Here is a 22,071-nt window from a genome sequence, read left to right as displayed (position 1 = left end):
AATGTAATATCAAAGCAATTGGACTCGCGGTTTTTAACAAAAAGTCGAAAATATCACTTTTTACCAAAAGTATTCACCGAAAATAGAGAATTTGAGATTTTGACATGAAATGAACAAATCTGAGAAAAAAACATCAACATCCAAGGTACTTGCATATCAAATTTGAAAACATTCTGACTTGCGGTTTTGAAGAAGAAGTTGAAATTGTAAAGTTGGCAACGGACGACGACAGACAATCAGTAATTTGAACACCTCTGCTGTGTTGACTTTGTCGACAGCAGAGCTAATAAATTGTCTATATATCTGTATGCTGATGATGATGTACTTTTATCTCATACCCTGGAAAACTTGTATGACTTGCTCAATCACGTTCATGAGTACTGTTGTAAGTAGTGATAAGACTACAAGAGATTCCAGAAAAAAACAGAACACATTTGCTACCATGCTCAAATTCCAATGTGTATCTGTATATATTGATCAGACAGGGAAGTAATAATATCTGGGCATGTATTTTGATGACCATTTCATTTCAATACTAAATCTGAATCTGTTTTAAAATTGATGGGTTGTATTACTTTGAAACGCAAATTGTACAAGATGTCATATCAAATGTACATATACATATACTAAACAAGCCTGACGGCTGAGATAGCTCAGCTGTTAGCAATGCACATTACAATTAAAGAACTGAAGATATCATTAGAAAATGAACAATATATATATAAAAAGCAACAAGACAAATCTGAGAGAAGTCCACATCTAGTACCTATATATGTAATTTAAAAGCGATTGGACTTGCGGTTTTCAACAAGAAGTCAAAAATATCACTTTTTACCAAAAATGACAAAAATATTCACCAAAATTAGGGAATTGAAGATATCATCATGAAATGAACAAATCTAAGAGAGGTCTACCCAAGGTACATATACACCAAGTATCAAAGCATTCAGGCTTGTAGTTTTCAAGAAGAAGTCGGAAAACTAAAATATTGACACGGACGACGACGGATGCTGACGACAGAGGACAACACTCATATGATAAGCTCCGCTCGACAGTGGAACTAAAAATATACATGTATATGAGGAAATGATCAAAAGCATTGGAAGTTTTGTAAACAAGTGCTTCACAACATGAAATGAAATTGCATAATTTTCTTTTGATATTACTTTTACATGTATTACTTTTTAGTTTTTATTACCCATATATTTATTGCTAACAACTGATAGAAATGTTCTTTTTCTAAAAGATACAATAAAACATTACTATACTACTATTGTGATGCTGTTACATGTTATCTGGCTAAGAAACAATTAATTTTATTGATAGTGTTCAACATTGAACTATGCATTCATATCTTGAAACAGTTGTTCAGTCCTACTTCATTTTTGTACGAGGACATGATGTTATTGCCTAGCAACCACTGGTAAAAGATTGGGGTATATAATTCGCTTTTAGGCCAGACTACAAAGCTTTGATATTAAACAGATATATGCACCTGGTGAGGTGTGGACCAAAATGACTAAGACTGTGTTTAATGCAGCCAGTCTGATTAAATTATTTGACTCTCACAATGCCCAGAAGGCCAGACATAAAAGTATCCTGGACACAGTAAGAACAAACTTGCAGTCTGCTTCTTCTGACTGGATACGTCATTGTCTGTGCAAGCTTCAAATCAATTGTACAAACCAGATCAGTATGTGTAGTTAAATATTGCATTCAATGTCTATTTAGTTATTGCCAACTTGCAGAATGCACCTAATGACTCACAATTGACGCCGGTAAGTATGAACATAATTTGTTGTAGTACATATAGTTGTGTAAATATTTTCTACCATCCCACCAGTACCTCATTGCCGTAACCACAGTTATAACAAGTAGGTTGTGATAAAATATGTTGCTCATAGAAGCACATATTCCACACCCTTGTTCTAAACAAATGCTTAGTGGTCATATCATATGTTCATTCACTCATGAATACAGACCCTGTGACATGTATGTATACATAAAGATACTGAGGTAGGCAGAAAATCATTGAATAGTATCAGATTGTATCAATGCTGAGAAAATCCTTTGGTAGTCATCTTTAAATCAATAATATCTGGTACTTCCAATACAATGCAGTCAATAATGAAGCCTATGGAAATTATGTGTAACATACAAATTATTTCGAATCAGAAAATCAACTTTATATATAATAGGTGAATCATTGCCCACTCAGCTATCGCCCATTATTATACAACCATTGCCCACTCAGCTATCGCCCATTATTGTACAACCATTGCCCACTCAGCCATCGTCCATTATTGTACAACCATTGCCCACTCAGCCATCGTCCATTATTGTACAACCATTGCCCACTCAGCTATCGTCCATTATTATACAACCATTGCCCACTCAGCTATCGTCCATTATTATACAACCATTGCCCACTCAGCCATCGTCCATTATTATACAACCATTGCCCACTCAGCTATCGTCCATTATTATACAACCATTGCCCACTCAGCTATCATCCATTATTATACAACCATTGCCCACTCAGCCATCGTCCATTATTATACAACCATTGCCCACTCAGCTATCGTCCATTATTATACAACCATTGCCCACTCAGCTATCGTCCATTATTATACAACCATTGCCCACTAAGCTATCGTCCATTATTGTACAACCATTGCCCACTCAGCTATCGTCCATTATTATACAACCATTGCCCACTCAGCCATTATTATACAACCATTGCCCACTCAGCTATCGTCCATTATTATACAATCATTGCCCACTCAGCTATCGTCCATTATTGTACAACCATTGCCCACTCAGCTATCGTCCATTATTATACAACCATTGCCCACTCAGCCATTATTATACAACCATTGCCCACTCAGCTATCGTCCATTATTATACAACCATTGCCCACTCAGCTATCGTCCATTATTATACAACCATTGCCCACTCAGCTATCATCCATTATTGTACAACCATTGTCCACTCAGCTATCGTCCATTATTGTACAACCATTGCCCACTCAGCTATCGTCCATTATTGTACAACCATTGCCCACTCAGCTATCGTCCATTATTATACAACCATTGCCCACTCAGCTATCGTCCATTATTGTACAACCATTGCCCACTCAGCTATCGTCCATTATTATACAACCATTGCCCACTCAGCCATCGTCCATTATTATACAACCATTGCCCACTCAGCCATCGTCCATTATTATACAATCATTGCCCACTCAGCTATCGTCCATTATTGTACAACCATTGCCCACTCAGCTATCATCCATTATTGTACAACCATTGCCCACTCAGCTATCGTCCATTATTGTACAACCATTGCCCACTCAGCTATCGTCCATTATTATACAACCATTGCCCACTCAGCCATCGTCCATTATTATACAACCATTGCCCACTCAGCCATCGTCCATTATTATACAATCATTGCCCACTCAGCCATCGTCCATTATTGTACAACCATTGCCCACTCAGCTATCGTCCATTATTGTACAACCATTGCCCACTCAGCTATCGTCCATTATTATACAACCATTGCCCACTCAGCCATCGTCCACTATTATACAACCATTGCCCACTCAGCCATCGTCCATTATTATACAACCATTGCCCACTCAGCCATCGTCCATTATTGTACAACCATTGCCCACTCAGCTATCGTCCATTATTGTACAACCATTGCCCACTCAGCTATCGTCCATTATTATACAACCATTGCCCACTAAGCTATCGTCCATTATTGTACAACCATTGCCCACTCAGCTATCGTCCATTATTATACAACCATTGCCCACTCAGCCATTATTATACAACCATTGCCCACTCAGCTATCGTCCATTATTATACAATCATTGCCCACTCAGCTATCGTCCATTATTGTACAACCATTGCCCACTCAGCTATCGTCCATTATTATACAACCATTGCCCACTCAGCCATTATTATACAACCATTGCCCACTCAGCTATCGTCCATTATTATACAACCATTGCCCACTCAGCTATCGTCCATTATTATACAACCATTGCCCACTCAGCTATCATCCATTATTGTACAACCATTGTCCACTCAGCTATCGTCCATTATTGTACAACCATTGCCCACTCAGCTATCGTCCATTATTGTACAACCATTGCCCACTCAGCTATCGTCCATTATTATACAACCATTGCCCACTCAGCTATCGTCCATTATTGTACAACCATTGCCCACTCAGCTATCGTCCATTATTATACAACCATTGCCCACTCAGCCATCGTCCATTATTATACAACCATTGCCCACTCAGCCATCGTCCATTATTATACAATCATTGCCCACTCAGCTATCGTCCATTATTGTACAACCATTGCCCACTCAGCTATCATCCATTATTGTACAACCATTGCCCACTCAGCTATCGTCCATTATTGTACAACCATTGCCCACTCAGCTATCGTCCATTATTATACAACCATTGCCCACTCAGCCATCGTCCATTATTATACAACCATTGCCCACTCAGCCATCGTCCATTATTATACAATCATTGCCCACTCAGCCATCGTCCATTATTGTACAACCATTGCCCACTCAGCTATCGTCCATTATTGTACAACCATTGCCCACTCAGCTATCGTCCATTATTATACAACCATTGCCCACTCAGCCATCGTCCACTATTATACAACCATTGCCCACTCAGCCATCGTCCATTATTATACAACCATTGCCCACTCAGCCATCGTCCATTATTGTACAACCATTGCCCACTCAGCTATCGTCCATTATTGTACAACCATTGCCCACTCAGCTATCGTCCATTATTGTACAACCATTGCCCACTCAGCTATCATCCATTATTATACAACCATTGCCCACTCAGCCATCGTCCATTATTATACAACCATTGCCCACTCAGCCATCGTCCATTATTATACAACCATTGCCCACTCAGCCATCGTCCATTATTGTACAACCATTGCCCACTCAGCTATCGTCCATTATTGTACAACCATTGCCCACTCAGCTATCGTCCATTATTATACAACCATTGCCCACTCAGCCATCGTCCATTATTATACAACCATTGCCCACTCAGCTATCGTCCATTATTATACAACCATTGCCCACTCAGCTATCATCCATTATTGTACAACCATTGCCCACTCAGCTATCGTCCATTATTGTACAATCATTGCCACTCAGCCATCGTCCATTATTGTACAACCATTGCCCACTCAGCCATCGTCCATTATTATACAACCATTGCCCACTCAGCCATCGTCCATTATTGTACAACCATTGCCCACTCAGCTATCGTCCATTATTGTACAACCATTGCCCACTCAGCTATCGTCCATTATTATACAACCATTGCCCACTCAGCCATCGTCCATTATTATACAACCATTGCCCACTCAGCCATCGTCCATTATTATACAATCATTGCCCACTCAGCCATCGTCCATTATTGTACAACCATTGCCCACTCAGCTATCGTCCATTATTGTACAACCATTGCCCACTCAGCTATCGTCCATTATTATACAACCATTGCCCACTCAGCCATCGTCCACTATTATACAACCATTGCCCACTCAGCCATCGTCCATTATTATACAACCATTGCCCACTCAGCCATCGTCCATTATTGTACAACCATTGCCCACTCAGCTATCGTCCATTATTGTACAACCATTGCCCACTCAGCTATCGTCCATTATTGTACAACCATTGCCCACTCAGCTATCATCCATTATTATACAACCATTGCCCACTCAGCCATCGTCCATTATTATACAACCATTGCCCACTCAGCTATCGTCCATTATTATACAACCATTGCCCACTCAGCTATCGTCCATTATTGTACAACCATTGCCCACTCAGCCATCGTCTATTATTGTACAACCATTGCCCACTCAGCTATCGTCCATTATTGTACAACCATTGCCCACTCAGCTATCGTCCATTATTGTACAACCATTGCCCACTCAGCCATCGTCCATTATTGTACAACCATTGCCCACTCAGCCATCGTCCATTATTATACAACCATTGCCCACTCAGCTATCATCCATTATTGTACAACCATTGCCCACTCAGCTATCGTCCATTATTATACAACCATTGCCCACTCAGCTATCGTCCATTATTGTACAATCATTGCCCACTCAGCCATTGTCCATTATTGTACAACCATTGCCCACTCAGCTATCGTCCATTATTGTACAACCATTGCCCACTCAGCTATCGTCCATTATTGTACAATCATTGCCCACTCAGCTATCGTCCATTATTGTACAACCATTGCCCACTCAGCCATCGTCTATTATTGTACAACCATTGCCCACTCAGCTATCATCCATATTCATACAAATATGAGACTTTAAATTTCATTGTTTTAGAAATTATATTTAGATTTTCAAGGCCCTACATGCCTGAAAGTCTATTGTTATTGTTATATTATTCTTATTATTACATGTATATTACTTTATTACTTCCCCATTTCAAAGAACTTCTCAAAGACAGTTATACCATATGTTATGGTTTGAAAATTTAGCTATATATTCCTTGTATTCCGCACTAAAATAAATGTACACAGATTCTGAGGATCTATATATAAATGTATATTACAGGACTTCCAATTGTTTGTGTGTAGCATCTATTGTATGATGTACACTAACATTCATCATTAAAAACTTTAGAGCTTATGTGACTTTGGAACACAGCATCTTCAGATAGATTTCTTCAAAGTGACTATTTCATATTTTCGATTAATGGCAGCCATCTTGAATTTCGCAAAAAAAGGTAATTATCCAATTTCCCATGACAATTTTTTTTATTGGTTTGAAAATCAGCATTTATCATCTACTCTTCACTGCACATTATATGAAAGTGAGAAATGAACTAGCTTCTAAAAGGCCATTCACAACTGAAGATCACTGTAATCCTTGTGTTAACCTGGACTGTAATTTAATCACAAATGCAGTCATGGTCATTGGGGACCATTCTGTCACACACCATTAACTTTACTTGTAACTAAATAAAACATTGTAACTAGCATTTGTGTATTTTCAGCCACCATTAACAATGATTGACATACTGTAAATGCATTGATTATTCATCAATAATTTGCTATTCAAATTACATTCACATGAACATGTAATTTAACAATAGAACTTGTTGCGTTTTTGGAAAATTCATAAACTTAACGCAGTGAATAGGCTCAAGATAGTAAAAATAAATGTCAGATAAAATAAATGGTTTAACAGTATTGTATTAGAAGAACATTATGTGAATAAATATATATACTTTAAATTCCTTTAATTTTGTGAGACATATTTTCGCAAATTCTCTGCTGTTTTCACAAAATGTTGTCTTTATGAATGTCATAAAATAATCAAACTGTGGAAATTTCTATCGATGAAAACAATTTACAGTAAAAGTGTATATGGTAAAGTTGTATAGTCAGCAAAATATAGTTGGAAGCCTTTTGCATGTCAAGTAATATAATTATATTATATGCAACAGCATTCACAATATATCCTTGTTAGAAGTATCTTGCCATTAGCCGAACAATTTGGTTCTGATTGAATTTTCAGAATGTTGCCCTGGCCAGTGTGTTGTAATTGGTTCTGATTGAATTTTCAGAATGTTGCCCTGGCCAGTGTGTTGTAATTGGTTCTGATTGAATTTTCAGAATGTTGCCCTGGCCAGTGTGTTGTAATTGGTTCTGATTGAATTTTCAGAATGTTGCCCTGGCCAGTGTGTTGTAATTGGTTCTGATTGAATTTTCAGAATGTTGCCCTGGCCAGTGTGTTGTAATTGGTTCTGATTGAATTTTCAGAATGTTGCCCTGGCCAGTGTGTTGTAATTGGTACTGATTGAATTTTCAGAATGTTGCCCTGGCCAGTGTGTTGTAATTGGTTCTGATTGAATTTTCAGAATGTTGCCCTGGCCAGTGTGTTGTAATTGGTTCTGATTGAATTTTCAGAATGTTGCCCTGGCCAGTGTGTTGTAATTGGTTCTGATTGAATTTTCAGAATGTTGCCCTGGCCAGTGTGTTGTAATTGGTTCTGATTGAATTTTCAGAATGTTGCCCTGGCCAGTGTGTTGTAATTGGTTCTGATTGAATTTTCAGAATGTTGCCCTGGCCAGTGTGTTGTAATTGGTTCTGATTGAATTTTCAGAATGTTGCCCTGGCCAGTGTGTTGTAATTGGTTCTGATTGAATTTTCAGAATGTTGCCCTGGCCAGTGTGTTGTAATTGGTTGTGTTGATCAATAAACCTGTAGGATTTGTCATCCTTTCTTATAATTTTGATGTTGAATATTGCTTGATTATTTTCACAATTCGATTTAGTGAGACAGAATAATAATAATTCAAAAGACAAATTATCTTGTGAGTTAATTTTTTTATACATTTATTTAATTATTGTCATTGCCAGTTGGCAGCATATTTATCAATGCCTGTGTGTGAGGTAGTCAAATTCAACAGACAGTTGAATCAAAAATGGTAAGAATTTCACTAGAATGGTATAACAACTTATTCTGGGGTGGGGCCAGGAAGATTGAAATGAAGCCTACTTTTGTTTCCCCTATCTGATATGGTTTTTTTTTTTCAGCAAATCTTGTCTCTAATTTTTTTTTTTCGCATTCAACAATTGTTTTTATTCTTTTTTTTTCCAGTATTTTAAAGCGAGAGAGTCCTCACCTGTGCACGCGCGGGAGTTGAGTTTCAAGTGACGATAACACACTCTAAAAATGCAGAGACTCATGGCGCTTGTTTGTAAACAATGGCATGCTATGACCATCTGACACATGCGCAAGTGACGACTCCCCTGCTTTAAGTAAAGTAGATGACTTGTATAATAGCCCTCTTTAACATCATGAAAAAGTTTTGCTATCAGTCCACCTCCTGGATGTTTTCTCTCTTCTAAACAACAATCTTCCAAACCAGGCTTCTAAACAGTACACTTATAAACTACTTGACATTTATTTACCGACCCACCTAAAAAAATTTAAGTTTGCAGATATCAAATGCCTGGCTGGAAAAGAACATCAGGCTTTGGATGTTGAAAAATTAAGGCAATTCCTCAAACAATCGAAGAAAAGAATGCAGCATCCCTGAAAAGACAGGAAAGGCACTTACTAGTAAATAAACCAGTGCTTTGGCACACAAACCAAAGACCTTTTTCAGGGCCACCACATTTATACCAACCCCCACCTAAGCCAACCTATCACTCTTTGCTCAGAGACATGTCTATGCTATCTAGGAGAATGTGTATCAAATATCTAATGTGTAATAAACAATCTCAACAACATCCTTTCAAAATATAATCAACATGGAATCCACCAGACTCGCATAACAGTAGCCTCGAAAATTACATTTTATTTTTGTTCTGTCTTGTCTTGATTTTTTTTTCGAGGGTCTGAAATTCTCCGATTTTATTTTTTACATGCAAATAGTGTAGGATTTTTTTTTTCAAGCATACCGGTAGTCATAGAATTTTTTTTCCCCCAAAATCCCCCCCCCCCAGGATATCAAATGGTCCTCCCCTAATCACATATACAAATTAATCAAAGAAAGCATAGAAGAAACTCCCATGTGCAGAAGTGTATTCAAAGAATATGAAGCAGAAGTAGGATATATAACACGTGAACAAAAATTAATTGACATGTACATGTGGGTTTGTAGTATGTGATTTATCCCAGAGTATTTACATGTACTAAGTTTAAGTGAACTCTATGAAATGGTTATTAAGATATAAGAAAATTGTCTTTATGCTCAACTTAACTGATTATATCTGTGGATTACACTGATTACACCATTGAAATCTGATGATTTTTATTTGAGATATCTGCGGAACAGCTAAAAATTGGCTAACTGTCGTGCATTAGATAAATATTATGCACAGATTGCAACCAAAAATTATTTAAAAAATAATAAGAGTTTTTTTTATTTTACCCAAGACAAATGGCCCTGTTACAGTGTTTCAAACAGACATACAAACAGCAAATACTTATATTGTGCAAAATCAAGTATATTTATAATATGAATGGGACAGGAAATCAAAATATGGAAATTGACACCAGACAGTATATTTTAAAATGGAAAAAAATGCATATCATAATAAAATATTTTTTGATGATTAAAATGTAAACACCCATGGGAAGCATTATGTCTGTTCTCATAGTCTCATTACAATAATACTTTATCAAACATTTGTCATCATAAATCAAACAGTAGCAATATGGTCACATGACAAGTAATAAGGATATTTTAAATATTCATATATCCATCTTCATTTTTTAATTGCCAGATAAATTTATATCATAGTCATTATCAGTGTTTATAATTGATCAATGAATTCAATATCCAATTATGATTGTCTAAAGAATTATCAATAAACGTGGATGCTAATGATCAGTATCTAAAAATATCAAGCTATATTTAAGGTATGATAAAAACAAAGTCAGAGTTTTTCTAAAGGGTGCTAGTCCTCGTTACACAGTGCAAAGCTCATACACATGAGGTGTCACGTCAAACATGCACTGCCCTATAATGTTATTTCCAGACTTGTATTGTTTCTCATATTCTCAAGTATAAACATCTTTACGTAGCCAGTAATCAAAAAAAAAGAGAGGAGGTGAGACATGCTTCTATTATCAGAATGATATGAATCAAAGAGAGTGAGAGGAGGAAGTGAGATGTGATTGTATTATCAGAATGATGTGAATCAAAGAGTGAAAGGAGGAAGTGAGATATGATTGTATTATCAGAATGATGTGAATCAAAGAGAGTGAGAGGAGGAAGTGAGATGTGATTGTATTATCAGAATGATATGAATCAAAGAGAGTGAGGGGAGGAAGTGAGATGTGATTGTATTATCAGAATGATGTGAATCAAAGAGTGAAAGGAGGAAGTGAGATATGATTGTATTATCAGAATGATGTGAATCAAAGAGAGTGAGAGGAGGAAGTGAGATGTGATTGTATTATCAGAATGATGTGAATCAAAGAGAGTGAGGGGAGGAAGTGAGATGTGATTGTATTATCAGAATGATGTGAATCAAAGAGAGTGAGAGAAGGAAGTGAGATGTGATTGTATTATCAGAATGATGTGAATCAAAGAGAGTGAGAGGAGGAAGTGAGATGTGATTGTATTATCAGAATGATGTGAATCAAAGAGAGTGAGAGGAGAAAGTGAGATGTGATTGTATTATCAGAATGATGTGAATCAAAGAGAGTGAGAGAAGGAAGTGAGATGTGATTGTATTATCAGAATGATGTGAATCAAAGAGAGTGAGAGGAGGAAGTGAGATGTGATTGTATTATCAGAATGATGTGAATCAAAGAGAGTGAGAGGAGGAAGTGAGATATGATTGTATTATCAGAATGATGTGAATCAAAAAGAGTGAGAGGAGGAAGTGAGATGTGATTGTATTATCAGAATGATGTGAATCAAAGAGAGTGAGAGGAGAAAGCGAGATATGATTGTATTATCAGAATGATGTGAATCAAAGAGAGTGAGAGGAGGAAGTGAGATGTGATTGTATTATCAGAATGATGTGAATCAAAGAGAGTGAGAGGAGGAAGTGAGATGTGATTGTATTATCAGAATGATGTGAATCAAAGAGAGTGAGAGGAGGAAGTGAGATGTGATTGTATTATCAGAATGATGTGAATCAAAGAGTGAAAGGAGGAAGTGAGATATGATTGTATTATCAGAATGATGTGAATCAAAGGGAGTGAGAGGAGGAAGTGAGATGTGAATGTATTATCAGAAAGATGCGATTCGAAGAGAGTGAGAGGAGGAAGTGAGATGTGATTGTATTATCAGAATGATGTGAGTCAAAGAGAGTGAGGGGAGGAAGTGAGATGTGATTGTATTATCAGAATGATGTGAATCAAAAAGAGTGAGAGAAGGAAGTGAGATGTGATTGTATTATCAGAATGATGTGAATCAAAGAGAGTGAGAGGAGGAAGTGAGATGTGATTGTATTATCAGAATGATGTGAATCAAAGAGAGTGAGAGGAGGAAGTGAGATATGATTGTATTATCAGAATGATGTGAATCAAAGAGAGTGAGAGGAGGAAGCGAGATGTGATTGTATTATCAGAATGATGTGAATCAAAGAGTGAGAGGAGGAAGTGAGATGTGATTGTATTATCAGAATGATGTGAATAAAAGAGTGAAAGGAGGAAGTGAGATATGATTGTATTATCAGAATGATGTGAATCAAAGGGAGTGAGAGGAGGAAGTGAGATGTGAATGTATTATCAGAAAGATGCGATTCGAAGAGAGTGACAGGAGGAAGTGAGATGTGATTGTATTATCAGAATGATGTGAGTCAAAGAGAGTGAGAGGAGGAAGTGAGATGTGATTGTATTATCAGAATGATGTGAATCAAAGAGAGTGAGAGGAGGAAGTGAGATGTGATTGTATTATCAGAATGATGTGAATCAAAGAGAGTGAGAGAAGGAAGTGAGATATGATTGTATTATCAGAATGATGTGAATCAAAGAGAGTGAGAGGAGGAAGTGAGATGTGATTGTATTATCAGAATGATGTGAATCAAAGAGAGTGAAAGGAGGAAGTGAGATGTGATTGTATTATCAGAATGATGTGAATCAAAGAGAGTGAGAGGAGGAAGTGAGATGTGATTGTATTATCAGAATGATGTGAATCAAAGAGTGAAAGGAGGAAGTGAGATATGATTGTATTATCAGAATGATGTGAATCAAAGGGAGTGAGAGGAGGAAGTGAGATGTGAATGTATTATCAGAAAGATGCGATTCGAAGAGAGTGAGAGGAGGAAGTGAGATGTGATTGTATTATCAGAATGATGGGAGTCAAAGAGAGTGAGAGGAGGAAGTGAGATGTGATTGTATTATCAGAATGACGTGAATCAAAGAGAGTAAGAGGAGGAAGTGAGATATGATTGTATTATCAGAATGATGTGAATCAAAGAGTGAGAGGAGGAAGTGAGATGTGATTGTATTATCAGAATGATGTGAATCAAAGAGAGTGAGAGGAGGACGTGAGATATGATTGTATTATCAGAATGATGTGAATCAAAAAGAGTGAGAGGAGGAAGTGAGATGTGAATGTATTATCAGAAAGATGCAATTCGAAGAGAGTGAGAGGAGGAAGTGAGATGTGATTGTATTATCAGAATGATGTGAGTCAAAGAGAGTGAGAGGAGGAAGTGAGATGTGATTGTATTATCAGAATGACGTGAATCAAAGAGAGTGAGAGGAGGAAGTGAGATATGATTGTATTATGAGAATGATGTGAGTCAAAGAGAGTGAGAGGAGGAAGTGAGATATGATTGTATTATGAGAATGATGTGAATCAAAAAGAGTGAGAGGAGGAAGTGAGATGTGCTTGTATTATCAGAATGATGTGAATCAAAGAGAGTGAGAGGAGGAAGTGAGATGTGATTGTATTATCAGAATGATGTGAATCAAAGAGAGTGAGAGGAGGAAGTGAGATATGATTGTATTATCAGAATGATGTGAATCAAAGAGTGAAAGGAGGAAGTGAGATATGATTGTATTATCAGAATGATGTGAATCAAAGGGAGTGAGAGGAGGAAGTGAGATGTGAATGTATTATCAGAAAGATGCGATTCGAAGAGAGTGAGAGGAGGAAGTGAGATGTGATTGTATTATCAGAATGATGTGAGTCAAAGAGAGTGAGAGGAGGAAGTGAGATGTGATTGTATTATCAGAATGACGTGAATCAAAGAGAGTGAGAGGAGGAAGTGAGATGTGATTGTATTATCAGAATGATATGAATCAAAGAGTGAGAGGAGAAAGTGAGATGTGATTATATTATCAGAATGAGGTGAGTCAAAGAGAGTGAGTGGAGGAAGTGAGATATGATTGTATTATCAGAATGATATGAATCAAAGAGTGAGAGGAGAAAGTGAGATTGTGATTGTATTATCAGAATGATATGAATCAAAGAGAGGAGAAAGTGAGATATGATTGTATTATCAGAATGATGTGAATCAAAGGGAGTGAGAGGAGGAAGTGAGATGTGAATGTATTATCAGAATGACGTGAATCAAAGAGAGTGAGAGGAGGAAGTGAGATATGATTGTATTATCAGAATGATGTGAGTCAAAGAGAGTGAGAGGAGGAAGTGAGATATGATTGTATTATCAGAATGATGTGAATCAAAAAGAGTGAGAGGAGGAAGTGAGATGTGAATGTATTATCAGAAAGATGCGATTCGAAGAGAGTGAGAGGAGGAAGTGAGATGTGATTGTATTATCAGAATGATGTGAGTCAAAGAGAGTGAGAGGAGGAAGTGAGATGTGATTGTATTATCAGAATGACGTGAATCAAAGAGAGTGAGAGGAGGAAGTGAGATATGATTGTATTATCAGAATGATGTGAGTCAAAGAGAGTGAGAGGAGGAAGTGAGATATGATTGTATTATCAGAATGATGTGAATCAAAAAGAGTGAGAGGAGGAAGTGAGATGTGATTGTATTATCAGAATGATGTGAATCAAAGGGAGTGAGAGGAGGAAGTGAGATGTGAATGTATTATCAGAAAGATGCGATTCGAAGAGAGTGAGAGGAGGAAGTGAGATGTGATTGTATTATCAGAATGATGTGAGTCAAAGAGAGTGAGAGGAGGAAGTGAGATGTGATTGTATTATCAGAATGACGTGAATCAAAGAGAGTGAGAGGAGGAAGTGAGATGTGATTGTATTATCAGAATGATATGAATCAAAGAGTGAGAGGAGAAAGTGAGATGTGATTATATTATCAGAATGAGGTGAGTCAAAGAGAGTGAGTGGAGGAAGTGAGATATGATTGTATTATCAGAATGATATGAATCAAAGAGTGAGACGAGAAAGTGAGATTGTGATTGTATTATCAGAATGATATGAATCAAAGAGTGAGAGGAGAAAGTGAGATGTGACTGTATTATCAGAACGATGTGAATCAAAGAGAGTGAGAGGAGGAAGTGAGATATGATTGTATTATCAGAATGATGTGAGTCAAAGAGAGTGAGAGGAGGAAGTGAGATATGATTGTATTATCAGAATGATGTGAATCAAAAAGAGTGAGAGGAGGAAGTGAGATGTGATTGTATTATCAGAATGATGTGAATCAAAGAGAGTGAGAGGAGGAAGTGAGATGTGATTGTATTATCAGAATGATGTGAATCAAAGAGAGTGAGAGGAGGAAGTGAGATATGATTGTATTATCAGAATGATGTGAATCAAAGAGAGTGAGGGGAGGAAGTGAGATGTGATTGTATTATCAGAATGATGTGAATCAAAGAGAGTGAGAGGAGGAAGTGAGATGTGATTGTATTATCAGAATGATGTGAATCAAAGAGAGTGAAAGGAGGAAGTGAGATGTGATTGTATTATCAGAATGATGTGAATCAAAGAGAGTGAGAGGAGGAAGTGAGATGTGATTGTATTATCAGAATGATGTGAATCAAAGAGAGTGAGGGGAGGAAGTGAGATGGGATTGTATTATCAGAATGATGTGAATCAAAGAGAGTGAAAGGAGGAAGTGAGATGCGATTGTATTATCAGAATGATGTGAATCAAAGAGAGTGTTAACAGGTTTATTGAAACACTTAAAATTCCTCAGAAGGAATTAAAATGGTTACACTAACTGCTAAAACACATATATAAATCAAAGAAAGCTTATAAAGAACTCCCATGTGCTGAGAGTATTGGATACACATTAAATATAATTCAAAATTACATGTCAGAGATAGTGATAGTGATGAAAAAGCCGAAAACTAATAATGCAAATCAGAAAATTAATATGAACAGACTTTAATGGAAAACTAATGAGGTCTGCGCAATGTGACAGACCATCTATGTACCAAGTTTTATTGAAATGTGATTGGAACCCAAAACAAGCAGCTTATCGGCTGAGATAGCTCCACTGTTAGCAATGCACATTTCAATTAAAGAACTGAAGACATCATTAGAAAATGAACAATATGTATAGTATCAAAGCAATCGGACTTACAGTTTTTAACAAGAAGTCAAAAATATCACTTTCTACCAAAAATGACCAAAGTATTCACCAAAATTAGAGAATTGAAGATATCATTACGAAATGAACAAATCTGAGAGAGGTCCACATGTAGTACCTATATATGTAATATCAAAGCAATCGGACTATTGGTTTTTTACAAGAAGTCGAAAATATCACTTTTTACCAAAAATTACAAAAATATTCACCAAAATTAGAGAATTGAAGATATCATCACAAAATGAACACACCTGAGAGAGGTCCACATGTAGTATCTAAATATATAATATCAAAGCAATTGAACTATTGGTTTTTAACAAGAAGTCAAAAATATCACTTTTTACCAAAAATTACAAAAATATTCACCAAAATTAGAGAATTGAAGACATCATCACAAAATGAACAAATCTGAGAGAAGTCCACATGTAGTACCTATATATGTCATATCAAAGCAATAGGACTTGTGGTTTTTAACAAGAAGTCGAAAATATCACTTTTTACCAAAAATGATAAAGATATTCACCAAAATTAGAGAATTAAAGATATCATTACAAAATGAACAAATCTGAGAGAGGTCCACATGTAGTACCTATATATGTAATATCAAAAGCAATTGCACTTGCGTTTTTTAACAAGAAGTCGAAAATATCACTTTTTACCAAAAATGACAAAAATATTCACCAAAATTAAAGAATTGAAGATATCATCACAAAATGAACAAATCTGAGAGAGGTCCACATGTAGTACCTATATATGTAATATCAAAGCAATCAGACTATTGGTTTTTAACAAGAAGTCGAAAATATCACTTTTTACCCAAAATGACAAAAATATTCACCAAAATTAAAGAATCGAAGATATCATCACGAAATGAACAAATCTGAGAAAGATCTACATGTAGTATCTAAATATATAATATCAAAGAAATTGAACTATTGGTTTTTAACAAGAAGTCGAAAATATCACTTTTTATCAAAAATTACAAAAATATTCATCAAAATTAGAGAATTGAAGATATCAACATGAAATGAACAAACCTAAGAGAGGTCTACCCAAGGTACATATACACATAATTAACATGTACATTTCACCATTATACAGAATCAACATGTACATTCTACCACACAAAATTAACATATACATTCTACCACACAGAATTAACATGTGCATTCCACCATACAGAATTAACAGATACATTCTACCACACAAAATTAACATGTAAATTCCATCATGCATAATTAACATGTACATTCCACGACACAAATTTAACATGTACAAACTGTACATTCAACCATACAGAATTAACATGTACATTCTACCACACAAAATTAGCATGTACATTCTACCACACAAAATTAACATATACATTCTACTTACCACACAGAATTAACATGTGCATTCCACCATACAGATTAACATGTACATTCTACCACACAAAATTAGCATGTACATTCTACCACACAAAATTAACATATACATTCTACCACACAGAATTAACATGTACATTTCACCACGCAGAATTAACATTTACATTCCACAATACAGAATCAACATGTACATTCACCACACAAAATTAACACATACATTCTACCACACATAATTAACATGTACATTTCACCATTATACAGAATTAACATGTACATTCCACCACACAAAATTAACATGTACATTCCACCACACAGAATTAACATGTACATTCCACCATACAGAATTAACATTTACATGTTGTATTAGATCATGAAACAAATACATGTACATATGTATCTTATGATGCAGATGAGAAGTTTGAATGTGATTGGTCATTGTATTTGGCCAAGTACAATCACACAATCCATTAGTCTTTATGACTGAACAGGTAAGCATTACTAAGAGTACAAATATAATTGAAGATATTTTTTTGTTTGGTTAATTATTTTGGTAATATTGTGACAGGAAAACGATATGTAAAAGAATCAATTATTGAAAAAACACTGCTGCATTTATGATGATGACACTCACAGGAGATATTTAAAAAAGGTTTTTTAATAATTTATTCTTCTCCATACCAGTTTCTGATAATCCATATGCACTTTTATAAATCTATACCCAGTAAATGGTTGCCAAGCAACAAATCATCTTTTTCTGTTTTGCCATTATTTCAAAATCTTTGATTCACCTGAGATACATGTATGATTCATATATCAAATTAAATTATTTCAAATAACGTTTTAGCAAAATATGACTGACACAATAGGCAACTGTGATTCAAGCTTTTTCAAAGACTATCCCCATGTACATCACCATCATGGATATAAAAACCAATGAACACCAGTGAGTTCAAATATGCATATTTAATACCTGACATTACAACACAACACAATAATTCCGGCATAGCATGAAGCTGCTGCTGCATACATTCTTAGTGGATATTTAAAAAAGGTTTTTCAATGATTTATTCTTCTACTAGCCATCTGTTGCCATGCACAGCAATTAAAATATGATATTTTCTGTCAATCTAGTGTCAATAGGACTTTCTGTCAGTGCTTCCATCTCTACTGAATTTTGAAAACCACAAAAATACAATGAGGAAAACAAATTGAACTAATTATAATTTTTCACCTCTGAAACTCAGCAGTTATACTAAGTGTATTTCACTCTAAAGACTTGCTGTACATTGACACATCTTAATTTACCTCAAACACGCAAACAACATGAAGACATTATTCTTGACAAAATTTAGTTAGTCACATGACTGATGTTCTCTTACCACCAGATGTTCTCTGCCACCCAACAGCTTTTAGATATACTCCATGAGCAACTTTATGAACTCGATCACTACATGTTGTGTGGAAAAGAGACCTAGAGAGAACTTGCCACTCATGATAGAATCATTTGTATGTGAAGTGAACCATACAATATTATTATACCTCATGACCATGACAGCCAATCAGATTACTGTATTAGAGGTTAACATTTTTGTATGTCAACCTATTGCCATAATTGTATGTTAACCTCCATCTACTTTCCTCCTCAATTTACCAGATTTACATCAATAACTTGTCAGATTTACGTTCACTATTATTGGAGAAAAAACTAGGATTTTGTAGTGATTTTGCATGATTTTTAGTCAAGCTTGTCGTGCGTTTGCCAGCATGCTCAGCTACATGCTTTGAGACATTCGATCTGCGATTGCATAGTTCGTCATCCTAAATAATCTTGTTTGATTTTGAATGGTGTGCAGCTCGTTTCAAGTGTCTACATGTGATGTGAACTGGGACGCAATGTAGCGTATAGCTGCACAGGATGGCACCGGATGTTGTTGAAATTATGTTTATCAAAACTACCATGAAAGTTAAAAGGCATCAATAGAATTCAAACACTGCTCTTGAACCCTTTCAACTTGTATATTTACAGCTCTATAAGCGTGACCTGGAAGTTTGCCATGATTGAGTGCCACAATTTCTGTTTTAAGATTTATTCAGTATAATAATACAAATGTACACCCCAACAGCTTCCCCTCGGTTGACAATGAGCTCATTGGGTCGCAAAAACTGTATGTCCACCTCTGTTGGGAAGTACATTTGTATAATGACATGCTCAGAAGGGAGGTATATAAGTGGGTATAACACCATAACAAAACTGGCAAATTGTGTGATGCATCAGAAATTGGTGACGAAAAGCATAACATATAATGCATTGCACTAATGCTAAAATTGTTTCGTATAGCATGTACGTAACAGGATCTAAAAACTAACTCTGCGACGTGATTGTGCGACTCGCCAAATGTCAATTATTGCACTCTGCGACAGGATCGCAGTGTCACTCTGCAAAGAGCATGATTCCCAGTGGTTGGTTGGTCGAAAAGCGCAAATCCCAATGGTTGATGCCCGTAATATTACTTCTCATTTACAGTGTAAGGGTTCACCGCATGCCTTATAAAAAATTAAGTTTTAAATGGTATGTAAAAATGGGACAGTAAAAAAAGTGTGTAAACACTATGTACCGGCGACATATCGCCATATTGGAGTTAATTGTAAGGCTTTGTCCTGACAACTTTGCTTATTAGCATAGGCGGCAGCTTCAAAGTGAGTGGAACGTGAAGTACTTTTCACGCGTTCTGCAATGAATGTTGTATGTCAGTTCTCACTTTGTTGAGTGCATCAAGGAACATAATTTGCATGCAGTGAAAAAAAATCATTCATGGTGTGCAACGTTTTGCCATGACAGCAGTTGTTAGCAATTGTCTGCCTTCGTTTAGATCATAAACAGACTCCAAACTTGTGGTCTAGGATCATCAGCTGGTATTTCAACCACTAGAAGTGAAATACTTTGTAACAGTTGTGCAAAGTAAACAAAAGCGGCGTTGTTTTGTGGTATGATTGTAATTATTTTTGTAAAATAATTTTTGAAGTCAGTATTACTGACAATTATGGTTTATTTTTTTTTAAATGAAAGCCAAATTTCAGTGGTTCATATTGATCTTAATGTAGCGGGAAGGAAAATTTTCTTTTTTTTCTTGATTTTTCAATAATTTATAAAACGGATACTTTGTACCTTGATTCATCATCCCAGCTTTTCGAAATTTCGGAAAGACCAGTGCTCAAACGCTAACACTATACCGTTTCGTTAATATTTGCATAATGTTTATACCATGTATATGTATACTACCAGTAATACTCTTTTGCTGATGATTCTGGTAGAACGGGGTGACAAGCTTCCTTTTCGCAATTAAACAATGCATATTTATCTAACGTCCATTGTTAGCATTATTGTCAGTCAAGACTTCGTCTGAGAAATCGTATTATTTTCTAAGTCTATATTCTATTTTAATAACACCATCTTACTAACACAATGACGATGAAAAGAAAGAAAGCCTGCAGCCTGTTGTGATTCCGATGAAAAATTACAGGACTTTTGCGTTCACCCCTTGTTTACGTAATTTATATTTATTTTTCAAGAATTTTTCATCGGAATCGCAACAGACTGCAAACACGTCTAGGTCATATTATGACCAACCTCGCCAGTGGTTCAAAAAGGACGATTAGGCTGAAATATTCGCATCAACGTGAAAGAGTTTCAACTACTTAACTGATGACGAAACCGATACGCGAGACCGTTGAGGGCCGGTGATCAGACGAGTAAGTGAGTACAGGAAATCTGTTGCTTGTCGATATCGGCCAAATAAACAAAGCCATCGTTTCCGTTTATGCAGAGAGTGTGCACCCATCTAATTTTCTGTTGACACTGCCGTTTTAGTTTTCTATCGACACTGCCGTTTTAGTTTTCTATCTTCAGCAGTAGTTTCAATCCATTCACACAGCTTTACGTTTTCATATTCTTAATAAAACGATATTGATTGTCTAGAAACAGTTTGACCCGCTACATGCTTTATTTGGGAGTTCAAATTGATGAATATAGTCATAACAAATTATACATGCTATTAATGACAAAAAAAGAAAGTGAAACGTACTTTGTGCTCCACTCGCTTTAAAGCTGCCGCCTATGCTAATGAGCATAGTTGCGGACGAAGCCTTACAACTTCAAGATGTCGTTAATGTTACCAGCTCCCTGATGTTACATCGTAATAAGGCAGCCAACACCAACTTGCATGTGATTTGTAACCCCTGGATGTTATATGTGTTAATAAATAAATGTTAAATGCTTGCTGATAACCGAAAAGTACGTCATGTCATCGGTAAATACTTGTTTACTGTAGTTCGCAAGCAGTCCGCGAAATAACCATTTAAAACCGAACATTTCTTTAAGACATGCGGTGTACCTTTACATCGATCGACCATTGGGATTCGCGCTTTTCGACCAACCAACCAACCAACCAATAGGAATCGTGCTCTTCGCAGAATGGCACTGTGATCCTTTGGAAGAGTGCAATAATCGACATTTGACGAGTCGCACAATCGCGCCGCAGAGTTAGTTTTTAGACCCCCATACATACATGTACCTCCGTATAGAGTACATTTATTTGACAAAATTAGCTTTCCAGAGTTTGAAAAACTTAATGAAGAATGTAAGTTCATATAATTATTAAGTGCTTTAGACAC

At 36.2% G+C, this 22,071-nt stretch overlaps 1 protein-coding gene across 3 annotated transcripts in view; it reads right to left on the bottom strand.

The window, feature by feature from the left end:
• Positions 1–22,071, bottom strand: part of LOC144352019 (uncharacterized) — a 140,921-nt gene that overhangs the window by 63,993 nt on the left and 54,857 nt on the right. The gene's annotated exons all lie outside the window — the stretch shown is intronic.

The sequence above is a fragment of the Saccoglossus kowalevskii genome, chromosome 13 (assembly GCF_978046115.1).
Source record: "Saccoglossus kowalevskii chromosome 13, keSacKowa6.1, whole genome shotgun sequence".
Lineage (NCBI taxonomy): Eukaryota > Metazoa > Hemichordata > Enteropneusta > Harrimaniidae > Saccoglossus > Saccoglossus kowalevskii.
This window is presented reverse-complemented; position numbering and strand designations above follow the sequence as displayed.